The 14,562-nt window shown below is 44.4% G+C and overlaps 1 protein-coding gene across 1 annotated transcript in view; it reads right to left on the reverse strand.

The window, feature by feature from the left end:
• The window catches only part of EPB41L3 (erythrocyte membrane protein band 4.1 like 3), a 145,952-nt gene extending 140,726 nt beyond the window's left edge, over positions 1-5,226 (reverse strand). The window contains exon 1 of the mRNA XM_061399880.1: positions 5,132-5,226. The gene's annotated coding sequence lies outside the window, so the exon portion shown is untranslated. The remainder of the gene's footprint in view (positions 1-5,131) is intronic.
• Between the last annotated feature and the right edge of the window lie 9,336 nt (positions 5,227-14,562).

Consider the following 14,562-nt stretch of genomic DNA (forward strand, 5'->3'; position numbering starts at 1 on the left):
GTTGCCAGCTTTCTCTCTGCCATATGGCTGAGAGCAACTGTAAGACATATCCCAATTTCAGAGATGTGCAAATGTGGAAAAAAAAAAAAAAAGGTTTGTTTTAGAGAAAGGATGAAATGTGGAGCTTGACTAAAACACAGAGAAAGTCACTACTGGAGAATGTAAATACAACATATATAAAAAAATGACCAAAGAAGAGAGATCTACATAGATGGCTAATGGGAACCTGTTATAAAGCACAGGAAGCTCAGCTCAGGGCTCTGTGATGACCTAGAAGGGTGGGGATGGGGGAGTGGGGTGGGAGGCAGACTCAAAAGGGAGGGGATATATGTATGCATATGGCTGATTCATTTCACTGTACAGCAGAAACTAACACAACATCTTAGGGCAATTATATTCCAATAAAAACATTAAAATAAAAAAATTTTTAAGGAGAAAATAGTTTTTCTCTTCTTAGTTCAACATCAAGATCAATATGATGGCCCAGCCCTCATTCTGCTTTTGTCTCCCTCCATCTGATCCCTCTCCCCTTCTTCTGAGTACATCTGCTCTACTGATGTCCCCATGACACCAATTAGAGATGGCAGGAAGGGAAGCAGGCTGCCTGCCCATCTTCTCTCAAAGAAGCCGTCCTTTTTTCTCACGGTACCTGCAGTATTCTCTTCTTGGATCAGACAAAACCTCTAGAACCTACCTAATCTGAGCTGTGGCCAGAGCAGCAAACTCATTATGAAGAGGACCGTGCGGTTAGAAACAGCTGCATACAAGAGTCTGAACATTCTCATTTTTAAGGAAGTGGCCATGCTTTTTAAGCCTTGTCGACTATTCTTTAATAGTGAAGCATAAGTCACATACGGCCTCACTTCTTAATACAATTCCATAAATATTTACTCAACACTCTATGAGTTTAGACCTGTGCTGGTCTGGGAATGAAACTCCAAGCAAAAGGAAAATAAGTCCCTCCAAACAACAGGCACTCATTCAGTTTAAGTGGAGAGAAAAAAACAGTGCATGAGGCAGAGGAAGTATCCCAACTGTTCTCTAGATTGAATACAAACCTTTCTGCTTTTGCTTTTTTTTAAAGTCTGTAAGGAAGGGTTATAAGAACAGTGCATCAAAATGTCAGCCATCTAAAAATTAAGTTGTCAGCTTTTTCCTCTGTACTGCAAATTACCAAAGAATTAGGGGTTTGGCGCTAATAGAAGCTTACAATTGTGAAGTGTGCAATTTAGCCAATCATGGTTAAATCTAAAAACGCAACACCAAAGACGTTTCAACGAATCGAGCTGCAGTTCTGGTACTTAATTTCAACTTCTCTATTTGGGCTATCCTTCCTTTTTTTTTTTTTTTTTTATTTTCCTTCCCTTTTGCGTTGGCAATGTGTTCTGGACAGTGACATGGTTAAATGAGAACTGCTCACAGGTCCCACGCACATAATATCCTCACATGAGAAAAGGTCAGTCATCTTACTGAAGAGGTGGCAAGAAGACCCCAGGCTGCAGCTGTTCTGTGGGTCTCCTTTATGCTCGCATCACATTCAAATCAGGAATCACAACAGGAAACTGATTAATCACAAATTCGGGTGCGGCCTGTCTGGGATCATCTGTGCACTAGAATGCTCAGTTCAGAGAATTCAAAAGTGCTAAATTATAAAATCATCTACACATAAACCAAAAACTTACACAGAAATCAACTACCCCAAATCACTGCAGGTTATCGTCTACACTTGTGAAACCTCTTGCTTTCTTTTGCCCATCTTTTTTTTCTAATTGCCAATTGCAAACACATCACTGGAAAACACATCAGATAGAACACCGTCTACCCAGAAAGAGACCGTATCTCGACAGACACCACACCACACACTTTTGAAAGACAAGACTAACCACCTACACCAAGAATTTAGCAAGAATGCTACTTAGGTACAAAAAGAGTAAGAAATATACTGACTCTATTCTCTGCATTAATATATACTCGTTAATTAAATATGATTTTTCAATGGCCCTCCTAAAAAACTAACAATATTTTCCTTAACAGGAGGAAGAGTCAATCATTTCTACTACTGCACACACACACACAAACGCTCTGCTTCCTTAATCTATGAAACACACTTTCCCATGCAGGCTTGCATCCATATCTCATGCTTCAAACAATACCTTATGGTGCAGTTCAACTGGAGAAAGGACAGCCTCATTCATGGATCAGGCAAAGTTAATGCCGGCAAGATGCTTTAGACGGTCTGGTGTTGCTGCCCCACCCTTGTTTCCTTTGAGCCATAGTGATGTCACAACACCAGACAGGGCAGGGCAGTGACTTCACGGCTCCAGACCCTGCTTCTGAGCACACAATTCTCTGCAGCCAAGAGGAATGAAATGAGAGCAGAGCTCTCCAGGAGTGCCCGACGAATTCTCAACAAGCTAGCAGCTGTGTAGCCTTCCGAAAGAAAGAGATGCTGCATTGATACCATCAGAGATCTCTCTAAAGGAAGCGGTGCCAGAGATAAACCTGAGTCATGGTTTTCCATAGTAAGTCTCTATTTCACTATAAAGCTGACGTTCACAGGAAAACAATGGTTGGATCCTTAGAAGAGGCTGGGGAGGAAAGATGACCAAGGAACTCCAGGACTTAAGTAATCTCCATGAGAGTCAAATACTCAAGGAAAAGAAACATGTCTTTATTTCTCAGCTCACTCTTGGAGTTCTATTTTACTGGAGAGGACATGAATTCTATTTTGTGAATTTTAAGGCTTTTTTTTTTTTCCCAAAAAATCACTAACTTAAATACACTGGATAGTATGTCCCTGCCATAATAACCCAACAAACTGTAAATCAAGGAAGGATTCACAAAATACTGACATCATAACATCTTTGGTCCATGAACAGTTGTCTCCCTTCTCCCTGGGCAGCCCCTTAATGCATTTGACCAATGTTTCAAGACCAAAGTATGGACAAGATAGCTTCTGACCAAGTTAAAAAAAAAATCCCAGGTCTCCTATTTCAACACAATTCAAAGTTGGCCCAAGTCCAAGCACTGTACAAGAATTGACAAAACCTGCTTTTAACCTAAATCGCACTGGTACAGAAGAAATGACTTAAAAAAAAATGTAAACAGCTCTCTGAGATACTGACCTTTGACCTCCATCTTCTCAATCCTTCAGCTCCAAGGGGTTTACACATTAAATAAAGCAGCCACTCTTCCCGCTACTGAGAAATCATTCAGAAAACACGTTCTGCGCTGCCAAAATTATTTGCCTAAAGTGTATTAGCTCGATAAACTGTGTGCAGTAACTCGTGCATCTGGTATGTTGCTTTTCTAAACCACTAGAAAATCATAATGCAAATGAGACTATTTAGTATTCAGCTATTTTATTTTCATCAATGCCTTCTGAAATTAACAAATTAAAGTCAGGCTTCTCAATATGGAATTTATTTCCTCTCGAAATGACTTTGTTACTCCAACTAAAGTTTTGAAAGTCTGATACCAAAATTAACGTGCATTTTTTAAAAAAGCTTTTTGATCCAAGATACGAATCACCTCCCGTTCCCCAGAGTTTACTCAAACTCGATGCGCTCTTTTTCCTTAATAGGGCTTTTCTGCTCAATTTGCTGTATAATTGCTGTGTCTAGGGTTCCCAGATCATAAATGGAGGTTTACCATTTTTGTTTGAGACATTAAAAATCAGTGTAAAATTCAAAAAGACTGTTTTTAGTGCTTGGTCTGATCTGATGGCTCTTCTACTAGGAAAGTTAATGCTACCAGGATAAACTCCAACGCACACCTGGCCGCCCCGGAGACCCTAAAATGGACCCCCCCCCCCCCAAAAAAAAAAGGAAGAGCGGGATATCCGCAAAAACAATTCCGCCAGACTGAGGTTTAAAAAAAAAAAAAAGCTGAAACACCAAGTTAAACACGAAAATGCAAGCGACGCATGACAGGGCTGCCTGGCCCTCAGGATTTCTCAGGCCGGCCTCCAGGCGTAATTAACAACACATGTTCTCTTTATCTTTCTACGTGTTCTGCAACCATCTCAACTTTAACCCTGGGCTGGGACTGAAGGAGAAAAAAACCCCTAGACAACTTGGGATCCGGAAATCTGAAAACCGAGGAGACACCGCTCCCGCGGCGAAGGACCAGAGGGGCAATAGACTAGGTAACCACACCCACCGCATTGCAGAAGCCGTGAACTTGGGGGAGGGGGGGAGCGGGAAGGAGGGGAAGGAGGGCGAGAGAAGAGGGGAGACCCCAGACAGCAGGGGCCCCCGCGGCAGGCTCCGGGAAACACCCGCCCGGAACTGGCGGAGACCCCGACTCCCGGAGTCCCGAGCCCCGCGCCCCGGCCTCCCCGCCCCCAGCCGCCGCAGCGCCGCCCGCGCACACGCCTCCCGGGGCAGTGCAGCCTCACAGGCGCCAGGTGAGCTGCGCCGCCCCCGGGTCCCTGGCCCCGCAGGTGCCCGAGCACCCCCTACCCCAACTCCGCACCCCGTTAGGAGGACGCTGCCTCGTCCCCCTCCCCGGCCACCCCGCTGCAGCCTCCGCCGCCGTCCGGGGGCCGCCGCCCGCCCCACTTCGGCGAAGCGGACAAGTTACATAAAAGCGGCGGCCGCTTGGAGCGCAGATGCTTTTGTGCGAGCGCACCTTACCGGCCCCGAGTCTGCCAAGCCCCGCGCAGACCCTCCGCCGCCGCGCGCAGGCTTCCCCGAGCCCCAGGCGGCGCCGCAGTGTCGCCCCCGCCCCCACCCCACCCCGAGGGGTAACTCAAAACATGGCGCCCGGGACGGGGGGAGGGCTCGGAAACTGACCGAGCAGGGGCCAGCCGCCCCTCTCGGCCGGAGCTCCGGGGGAGGCCCCCGGGGCCGGAGGCCGGGGCTCGGGCCGCGCGCCTGCCCTGCGATGCTGCAGCGCAGGGCGGGCGAAGCGGGCACGTCCCCGGGCGCGGCGCCCCGGCTCGGCCAGGGGGCCGGGGGTCCCTGCGGGGGTCCCGGCGGGCCGAGCGAGGAGGGTGCCCGGCTCCCGCGGTTCGCGCGGCTGAGCGGCGCCGCAGCCACGCGCCCGCCCCCGGCCTCCGGCCAGCCCTGCGCCCCCGGCGACCCTCCGCCTCCCTCGGCCCCCGCGGCCCCGCAGGCAGAAAAGTTACCTGGGCTGGGCCGGGGGGCCCGGGCGCGCGGCGGCGGCGGCGGCGGGGGTACCGGCTGGGGCGCGCGTCCTCGGCGCGGCGCGGCGCGGAGGCTCGGGCGTGGGGAGGCAGCCGCAGACGCGGGCGCTTGCCGCGCTCCCCGCCCCGCTGGCAGGAGACTCGGGAGGCTCCGCGGGCTGCGGCGGGGCACACGCCCAGGGACGCGCCCGGCCCGGCTCGGCCACGGGGGAGGGGGCGCTGGAGACTTCAGGGCTGTCGTGCCGCCGCCTCCGCCTTCATCCCGGCGCGGGGTCGGGCTGGGGAGGACGCCTCCCAGACCGCTGCCAATCGCCTGAGCCTCCGGGTTTCTACTGCGATCACTGCCGGGCTCTCTATCCGCCCCCCACCCCCACCCCTCCCAGACACCCCCGGGAGAGTGGGGGGAGGGCGTACCTGACCTTCAGGTGAGTTATTTACTGGCTTGGGGACTGCAGGTTCCCCCCACCCACCTTTTTGAAAGAAAAAAAAAAAATCAAATTGGCGGTGTTTTGCACCGGGTTGGTGTCCCAGAAAGACTAAGTTAATGGAGAAGATCTGAATTAGAGGTTGAGGGAGGTTTCCTGTTTTCCAGGCAGCCTCCTGCTCCCCACCGTCTCCCCATCCCCAACCTAAAGCTGCAGTTACAGGTGGTCTTCCCGGCCTAATGGGAAGTCATAATTGATAACGCTTCCCACTGAAATGGCCGGGCCTGGGGCGGGTGGGGAGTGGTTTGCAGGTTTGTCTCGCAATATCACAGCCCTAGCCAAGTAACCAAGGCACATTTATTAAAATGTTTAAGGGCTTCTCCAAATACTCCTAGTCACCTTTCTGGGAGCTCACCGACTCATTCAGGGAGGGAAAAAATGGATTTACACAAGTACTGCGTTTACTATCGAGTGCCAGATAAGTGGTGCACAGTTAAATGGCTGCGGCAGAGCTTCTGGACCGGGTCTGTGGGTAACCCCGTGTTTCCAGGACAGGGAAGATGGCAATAGAAAGGAGAGAGGGCTGTACAGTGCAGGGAACCATATTCAATGTCCTGTAATAAACCTAATGGAAAAGAATAAAATGGAGGGGCATTTTTCAGACTGTATTAGAGACAGTTGGAAAACCATGGTTCCTGTGTTTCTGTGGAGTGTATGGGCCTGCATTCTTTAGGTTTGCAGCTTTGGGAAATTTTGAGGAAGAAAATGTGACTTGAGTCATGTCATAGGAAAAATATTCTGATAACACTGCAAAAACTAGAAAGGATGGGCAGACAGGAGGTGAGTATGGCATTGTTCCAAGGACCAGAGATAACAAAGACCTGAACTGTCTTTTAAGTGACAGACAAAGATGACAATTCACATACTGGTTGTGCTTGGTGATGACCTATGTTAATTTCCTATGGGGGCCACAAGAGTGTTTAGAAATATATATACACATATATGTAACATCTGTGCATATATGGTGGTTTGTGTTGCATATGAGATCTGTGAATAAAGAAAGGATTTTTTTTTCCTTTTTTATATATCCACACTAAACAACTTTCCTTTAAAGTGGACTTGAACAAATTGTATTGTTTACAGTATACACTGCATTGGCATTATCACTGGAGATACAGATGGTTTCATATTTTCATTCATTTTATTGCAGTATTTTTGCTGTTTTTTTTTAATTGAAAGCGAACCGCTTTCTCCCTGACTGATGAATCTTGGATCTTTCTAGTGATGGAAAAAATCAGCAATAGTGTAATGAAGGTCTATTTTCTTGGGAGAAAATGTTCAAATACTAAATACCAGTTTTAAAAGTTAGAAGTACCTAACTATTCATCCTAATACTGCATGAATTCAAAATTTGGAGTAAAAACCATCCTGCTTCATAATTTAATAGTTAACCTGGGAAGTAATTATTATGAAACTCTTTGGGCTTGACCGAGGCTCTCTACTATTCTTTTTTGTTTTTCCTAGCACACACGTGGAGAAAAAGAAAGGCCAAACAAAAATTCAGGAGCATCACAGGGCTAGCTCGTCAGTACTTGCTTGTATCTCTGTAATAAACACTCTTCTTTCTACCTTGTGAATATCATGCCAAAGCCGCTGCTAGTCATCTGTCTCCCCACAGTGCCTCACTGGGTACATTGCAAGCAAGCAGTGAACACTTCTGCTAAATGAATAAATGGACATGGAATAAAGAACTAAGTTGTCACTTGGACGGTTCTGTTTCCTCACAAAGGACTATTTCCAAAATGCTTATGTTTAAAAGCACTTAGGGTTTCACAAAATAAAAAGACACTATCACATACTAATGCTGTTTAGTATCTGACTCTTTTGTGACCCCATGGACTACAGCCCACCAGGCTCCTCTGTCCAGGCAAGAATACTGGAGTGGGTTGCCATTTCCTTCTCCAGGGGATCTTCCCAACCCAGAGATCAAACCTATGTCTCCTGCATGGTCTTTACCACTGAGCCATCACATATTAATACCTGCTGAGTAAAAACAATAATATAAAGACTATGCTTATGAATTATAACTCTTTGGGAAATAAGGAGCTCTTCCACCTGGAGAAGAGAAGGAAAGCAAAAAGAAGATAAGGTGATGATGCCATTATAGTTGATGGCATTATATTCGTAAAACACTAATAAACACTCTACATCCCTCCAGCTATCAAAAATAAAGCCGCTCTACCCCCAGAGAATTTGATATTCTTGTCTGTGTAAGACCCCTCATGGTGCTGCTTCAGTGGGTTACAGAAAAGTAGTTCTTGGGTCAAAGAAATGCCTTTCATACAGTCCCAGAGTGAGTGCAGATTTGGCCTGAGAACTCAGATTCCAGATTTTCTATGTTCATACAGGAAATGCTGAAATAATCCATGAAACGTGGGGCAAGGATGACCCCAGGCCATGACTCCAGCCCTTAGTTCTTTCTGGTCTCTCCCACTAAGAGAGGCTTACCCTACAATGGGCTTCCTGAGATTGCTCTCTTGTAGGGAAGATACAGGCTTCCCAGGTAGCTCAGTGGGCAAAGAATCCACCTACAATGCAGGAGATGTGGATTTGATCCCTGGGTTAGGAAGATCTCCTGGAGAAGGAAATGACAACTCACTCCAGTATTCTTGCCTGGGGAATCCCACAGACAGAGGAACCTGGAAGGCTACAGTCATAGGTCACAAAGAATTGGACACAACTGGAGTGACTGAGCACGCATGCACGCAGGGAAGATACATCACTAAAGACCAAGAAGCTATCCAGAATTCTAGCCGTGGTCTGGAGAAAAGGGACACAGCTCACTTTAGGCAAAGTACGTGTGTGACTTCATCCCAAACTGTAAAGACAGGATTCCCCACGAACCTCCATCCATCCAGGAGCATCAACAGCATGCTGACTCCGTGGTATGCACTGGTACCCTGCTACCTTATGAGTGATGATAACTCCAGCTTGATGGCCAAGGCAAAGGCAGCATTTACCAGCTGTATGACAGCCTCATCAACAAGACTCCAGGAAGAGATGATGGAGAGTCTGTCTAGTGAACCCACCAGGACGTTGCCCTCCAGCAGGAGGACTGGGAGAACACTGAGGCTTGACCAAACCTGGCAGATGCGGCTGCTCTAACAGGCGTTCCTCCCTGTCCATGATCTCAGACCACCTTTCATGAAAGCATGTGGTGTTTAAAAATACCTCCATGCCCTTCAGTCCTTTAGGCTGACTGTTCCTCGTCGTCAGTTGTCCTAGTAAAATGCCAACAACCCTCGCGGTAACTAGCTGAGGCTTATTTTATGCTCATGATACTCTCAGGCACCTGAATTGCATATCAAGTCCTTGAAAAGAGGACACAAAGTCTTCAGCCATAGCATTACCAGGGACCATAAATAAGGGAAATCCGGGGATGAATGCATAATTCAGAAGCAACAAGCTTACTCTTCTGAAATGAAAATTCATTTGAGAGTTTCTGGGTTCTAAGAATAGTGTCAAGTTAACAGCTTATCAAGGCTTCCAGATGCTTCATTCTGAGTTTGTATACATCATTTCAGAGGTCTGTGTACATGCAGAGCACAGATGCAGAACGAAATTTTAAAATGCAAGTACAAATGCAGCACAAACTATGTAAAAATATGTACATATGAGAGGGAGCAAGTTTAGACCTGCTAGCACATCATTTTTTTTTTTTTATGTTGAAGACTTATTCTCTCTCCTCTCTTTTAATCAGCTATTTTTTAAACATTTTTATTTATTTCTAATGGAAGGATAATTGTTTTACAATATTGTGTTGGTTTCTGCCATACATCAACATGAATCAGCCATAGGTATACATATGTCCCCTCCCATTGGAACCTCCCTCCCACCTCCCATCCCATCCTATCCCTCTAGGTTGTCACAGAGCACCAGTTTGAGCTCCCTGCATCATACAGCAAATTCCCACTGACTATTTTGCATACGGTAGTGTTTATGTTTCCACGCTCCTCTCTGCATTCGTCCCACCATCTCCTTCCCACCCTGTGCCCACAAATCTGTTTTCAATATCTTTGTCTCCATTGCTCCCCTGCCAATAGGTTCATCAGTACCATCTTTCTAGAGTCCATATATATGCGTTAGTATATGACATTTGTTTTTCTCTTTCAAACATTTCACTCTGTATAATAGGCTGCTAGCACATCATTCTTAAAAATCATTCCTATTCATCAAAATTCCATATTTTCCTCCTTTCTATCTTTGTACTCTTGGAAAAATATTAGTCAAAAAGACATGGCTAATACATATCATGTAAGTTCTGGGCTCCAAAATCACTGCAGATGGTGACTGCAGCCATGAAATTAAAAGACACTTACTCCTTGGAAGGAAAGTTATGACCAACCTACATAGCATATTCAAAAGCAGAGACATTACTTTGCCAACAAAGGTTCGTCTGGTCAAGGCTATGGTTTTTCCTGTGGTCATGTATGGATGTGAGAGTTGGACTGTGAAGAAGGCTGAGCGCTGAAGAATTGACGCTTTTGAACTGTGGTGTTGGAGAAGACTCTTGAGAGTCCCTTGGACTGCAAGGAGATCCAACCAGTACATTCTAGGGGAGATAGGCCCTGGGATTTCTTTGGAAGGAATGATGCTAAAGCTGAAACTCCAGTACTTTGGCCACCTCATGTGAAGAGTTGACTCATTGGAAAAGACTCTGATGCTGGGAGGGATTGGGGGCAAGAGGAGAAGGGGACGACAGAGGATGAGATGGTTGGATGGCATCACTGACTCGATGGCCATGAGTCTGAGTGAACTCTGGGAGTTGGTGATGGACAGGGAGGCCTGGCGTGCTGCGATTCATGGGGTCACAAAGAGTCGGACACGACTGAGCGACTGATCTTATCTGATCTGAAGTTTCATTGCATTAAAATATACCCTTATTAAATAATTTTTTACTTTCCATTTGTTGTGAACTTTAGAAAGTAATCTCAGCACTTGTAAATAAATAGCATAATTTCCAACAATAAAATTTTAAGGGTTAGTCTAATCCTCAGTTCTTTATAAAGTTTAAATGCTCAATAACTATTCTCTTTCCTTTAAGTAGAAATAAAAATCCATTAAGAATATCTTTGGGCATTTTGTTTATAATGGTAAAATATAAATAATGGAAGTTGGCGATCTGTAATTCACTAAGACCATATTGATACCCCAATAGATGATCACTGTTGGGTTATGCCAAGACACGTAACATTTTAACCACTTCACCCCAAAAGACATGAAATAAATGCCAGCAAGCCCCTTAGTCTCCTGTAAAGTTGTAAATAATCCTAGCCAGCTATTCTATTTCATCCTAACCGGAATTAACAAGAATGAACTGAGGAAGAAAAAAAAAATGGTAATATGACACATTCAGATGTCTGGTTTATTAGCTTGTTGACTCTGTCTGCAGGCTTATGTTCCCCACTTTAGGCAAACAGGCCATAGTTAACTCTGTAAATTAAGGAGTATCCACCTATAACTACTCCCAAGAAAAATGTCAGCTTTGCTGCTTGATTTGATTCCTGTTTTCCAGGACTTTTATTTGCCATTTCCAATTGCCTCCTTGTCCATGCATACTTAATAATCTGAAAATAGTCCACAGCTTCCAGAATGTTCTGGGCATCAATGAAAACATCATTAGAATATCTGTGTCCCTTGAAATAAATCTGGTGCTTAATAGGTCAAAGCCATCTTTAAAGACTCCGCTGTTGACTGTCTCCTATTCAAGATGTTTATCAGGCACTTGTCAGAACATCGAAGAAGGGCTTTTTGCGGATGATGTATATCTGAGGAGGACACCAGAGTTTCTCAATTCAGGTGGTTTGTGAAGAGTTTAAGTCTCTTATTTCCATGTCAACCATAATCTTGGAAAGCTTATAAGCACTCACACCACTTATATCAGAATCCCTCAGAGTGCTTGTTAATAAGGAAGACTCTTGGGTCCAGCCCCAGGATAAACAAACCAGAACCTCTGGGGTGGGGACCAGAGAGCAAGCACTTTCAACAAGCTCCCCAGCTGATACAAAATCACACTTGGTTTTGAGGACCACTGGTCCAGGACACTAGGGTACAGCAATAATGATACAGGTGACAAGGTTGATGTATTATTTGCATAGCTGTTTTATAGAAGGTGGGACAGAGATAAGTGGGAGACAGCCTCCTTCAGCCACATAGATAAGCAGAACTATAAGGAGGCTCTGCCATGACAGTCAGCACACATTTTGCTGTAAGAGTTATTGCTTGGATCCTGTCGTATGCATCAATTTGCAACAGCAGTTCATTCTCAGTAAGTACAGTAATAAATAACAATGAAAGATTGTTCTGTACCCAGTTCCAGCAATAATTAGATTAGATGCCCATTTATTGAAGACTGCAATAACACTACAACTCTGACCTTAATTTCCAAGTGCACAAAACATCCTGACAAAGTTGCCAAGGGATGTCTCCTAAAAATGGGAAATGGAGAACTAATTGCTGGCAGTTTCGGTTAAGTTTGAGATTTGACTCTCCCAAACCCAGCAAATAGAAACTTTAAAGTATTCACACCTTTTGCTAGAACATACATATGCAGACAGGTATCCCTTGTGCTGATCAGTGAAAGCTAGTGAACCAAACAAATTGGCCAGACATACATCTTTCTATCCTTAAGCACAAAGTGAGGGATTTTGTTTCTGAAAAACAAGATCATTATTCCCATTAGTGTTAGTCAATCAGTTGTGCCTGACTGTTTGCAACCCCATGGGCTGTAGCCCATCAGACTCCTCAGTCCATGGAATTCTCCAGGGAAGAATACTGGAGTGGCTAGCCATTCCCTTCTCCAGGGGATCTTCGAGACCCAGGGATTGACCCTAGGTCACCCTCATTGCGGGAAGATTCTTTATCATCTGAGCCACTAGGGAAGCCCTAAGAATATTGGGTGGGTAGCCATTAATATGTTGTTAATTTATGGGTCTTGTATTTTTCATATCAAGTTGTAAGGTTAGTTTGGTTTTATAGTTGATGAGACCTACAGAATGAGAAATTTAAATCTAGTTTTACATCTATATATATTTAAGTAACAAAAATATGACAACATGAGGAACATCAGAAGTATTTTCTTTCTTTAAAGGTATATTAAAGAGTGAGATTTCAGCTCAATAAAAGATAATAAATCCTAATATGAACCTGCTGGCTTATGAGCAGTGGACTTTCCAGCTGGCAGGGTCAAGGGTCTCCATCTGGATACCAGATGACATCTGTCAGTAATGCCCCAGAAGAGATTCCTCTTACAGATGGGCAGTTTGGCGAGATCATATTTAAAGTCCTGTTTACCCCTGAGACCAAATTGTTTTCCAAGTGTTTGCCATGCAGGAACTAGAGCTTGCCCACAAGTCTTCACTGTTGAGGTAGCAATACAAATCTTAACTTCATTAAGATATACTGACTGAGATATCCAGTATACATATTACATATACATGTTTTATACACACACACACACACACACACACACACACACACATATATGGGGCATTCCTGCTGACTCAGCAGGAAAGACTCTGCCCACAGTGCAGGAGATGTGAGAGACTGTGGGTTCAATTCCTGGGTTGGGAAGATCCCCTGCAGAAGGAAATGGCAACCCACTCTAAATATTCTTGCCTGGAAAGGAGCCTGGCAGACTACAGTCCATGGGGTCACAAGAGTTGGACATGACTTAGCAACTAAAGCACCACCACTATATATATATATATGTACATGCTATGGAATAGCCTACAAAACTCTCTTATAGGTTGAGATTAATCTGTGATTGGTTCATTGCTTTTTCTCTGTGAATCTGAAGACAATTTCCACCACTGTTTCCCTTCCTACATGACCTGTCTGATCCATCAACTCTAATCCACTTGTCCCACCCTTGCTCATCAGACCTTTATCTCTGAGTTACGTTTTATTGAGCTGCATTAAGTGGATGGCCACAATGTGGTTTGAGTCAAGGTACAAGGATTATAAATGGAAAACCATTATATTTCTAAGCTCTTTTCTGAAAATTTCCCAACTATTCCACTCTTTAAACAAAATCAAGCAGGCACACACTTGCCATACAACATACATGTTCATGAATGCCATTATGGCTTGATGAACAGAGTATGGAATGATGTTTTAAAATTGTTGTGTGACCTTGAACAAATTTCAGCTTCTCTTGATGTCAATATCCATTGAAATATTCCTCCCATTTTCTGTCTTTTTAAAAGAATGGTTCTCAACCATGGTGGTGCATTGGAAGAATCAGGTAGGGGAGATTTTAAAAAATAACAACTGAAGTTCATTATGACAGAGGCATAAGAGATACATGTGGCCTTATTATTATAAATATTTGTACTTTATGTACATTTGAAATATTTCATGATGAAAGTTTAAAAATACTTAAAAAATAACTGATGCCTGAGATCCACCCCCAAACCAATGAGATCAGAACCTCTGGGGAATGACGAGCAAGTATCAATATTTTTAAATATTTCTTAAGTGGTTTTTAAGGATAGGCAGAGTTGAGGAACAAGAGTAAGAGAAGACTAAAGCACAAAACTAAGCCATATATAGAATTTCTGAAAAGAAGGATACCATGAAAATCAAAATTAATAGTAGCCACCTATTTATACCTTCAAACAGAAGTCACTGGATTAAACATGCATGTACCCATTATCCTCTGTGAAGCTAGTTGTTTTTTGAACACATGTTAAGTTTCCTTGGCAGTGCCTGCCATCAGATTTGTTGATACTCGCACTCTTTAGGGGAAACTTATTACTGTAGCTGGCTGCCCATTTCACAGTAATGTGTCAATAAAATGCTGGCATATTTAACAACAGGCATAAAGAGCTCATAACACTAAATATCATGACTAGAATTTCAACAACTCTTCAAACACCCCAAAGAAAAAAATATCATTCATGGTTTTATTCCAAGTTCCTGCATGAA

Source organism: Bos javanicus, chromosome 24 (genome assembly GCF_032452875.1).
Source record: "Bos javanicus breed banteng chromosome 24, ARS-OSU_banteng_1.0, whole genome shotgun sequence".
NCBI lineage: Eukaryota > Metazoa > Chordata > Mammalia > Artiodactyla > Bovidae > Bos > Bos javanicus.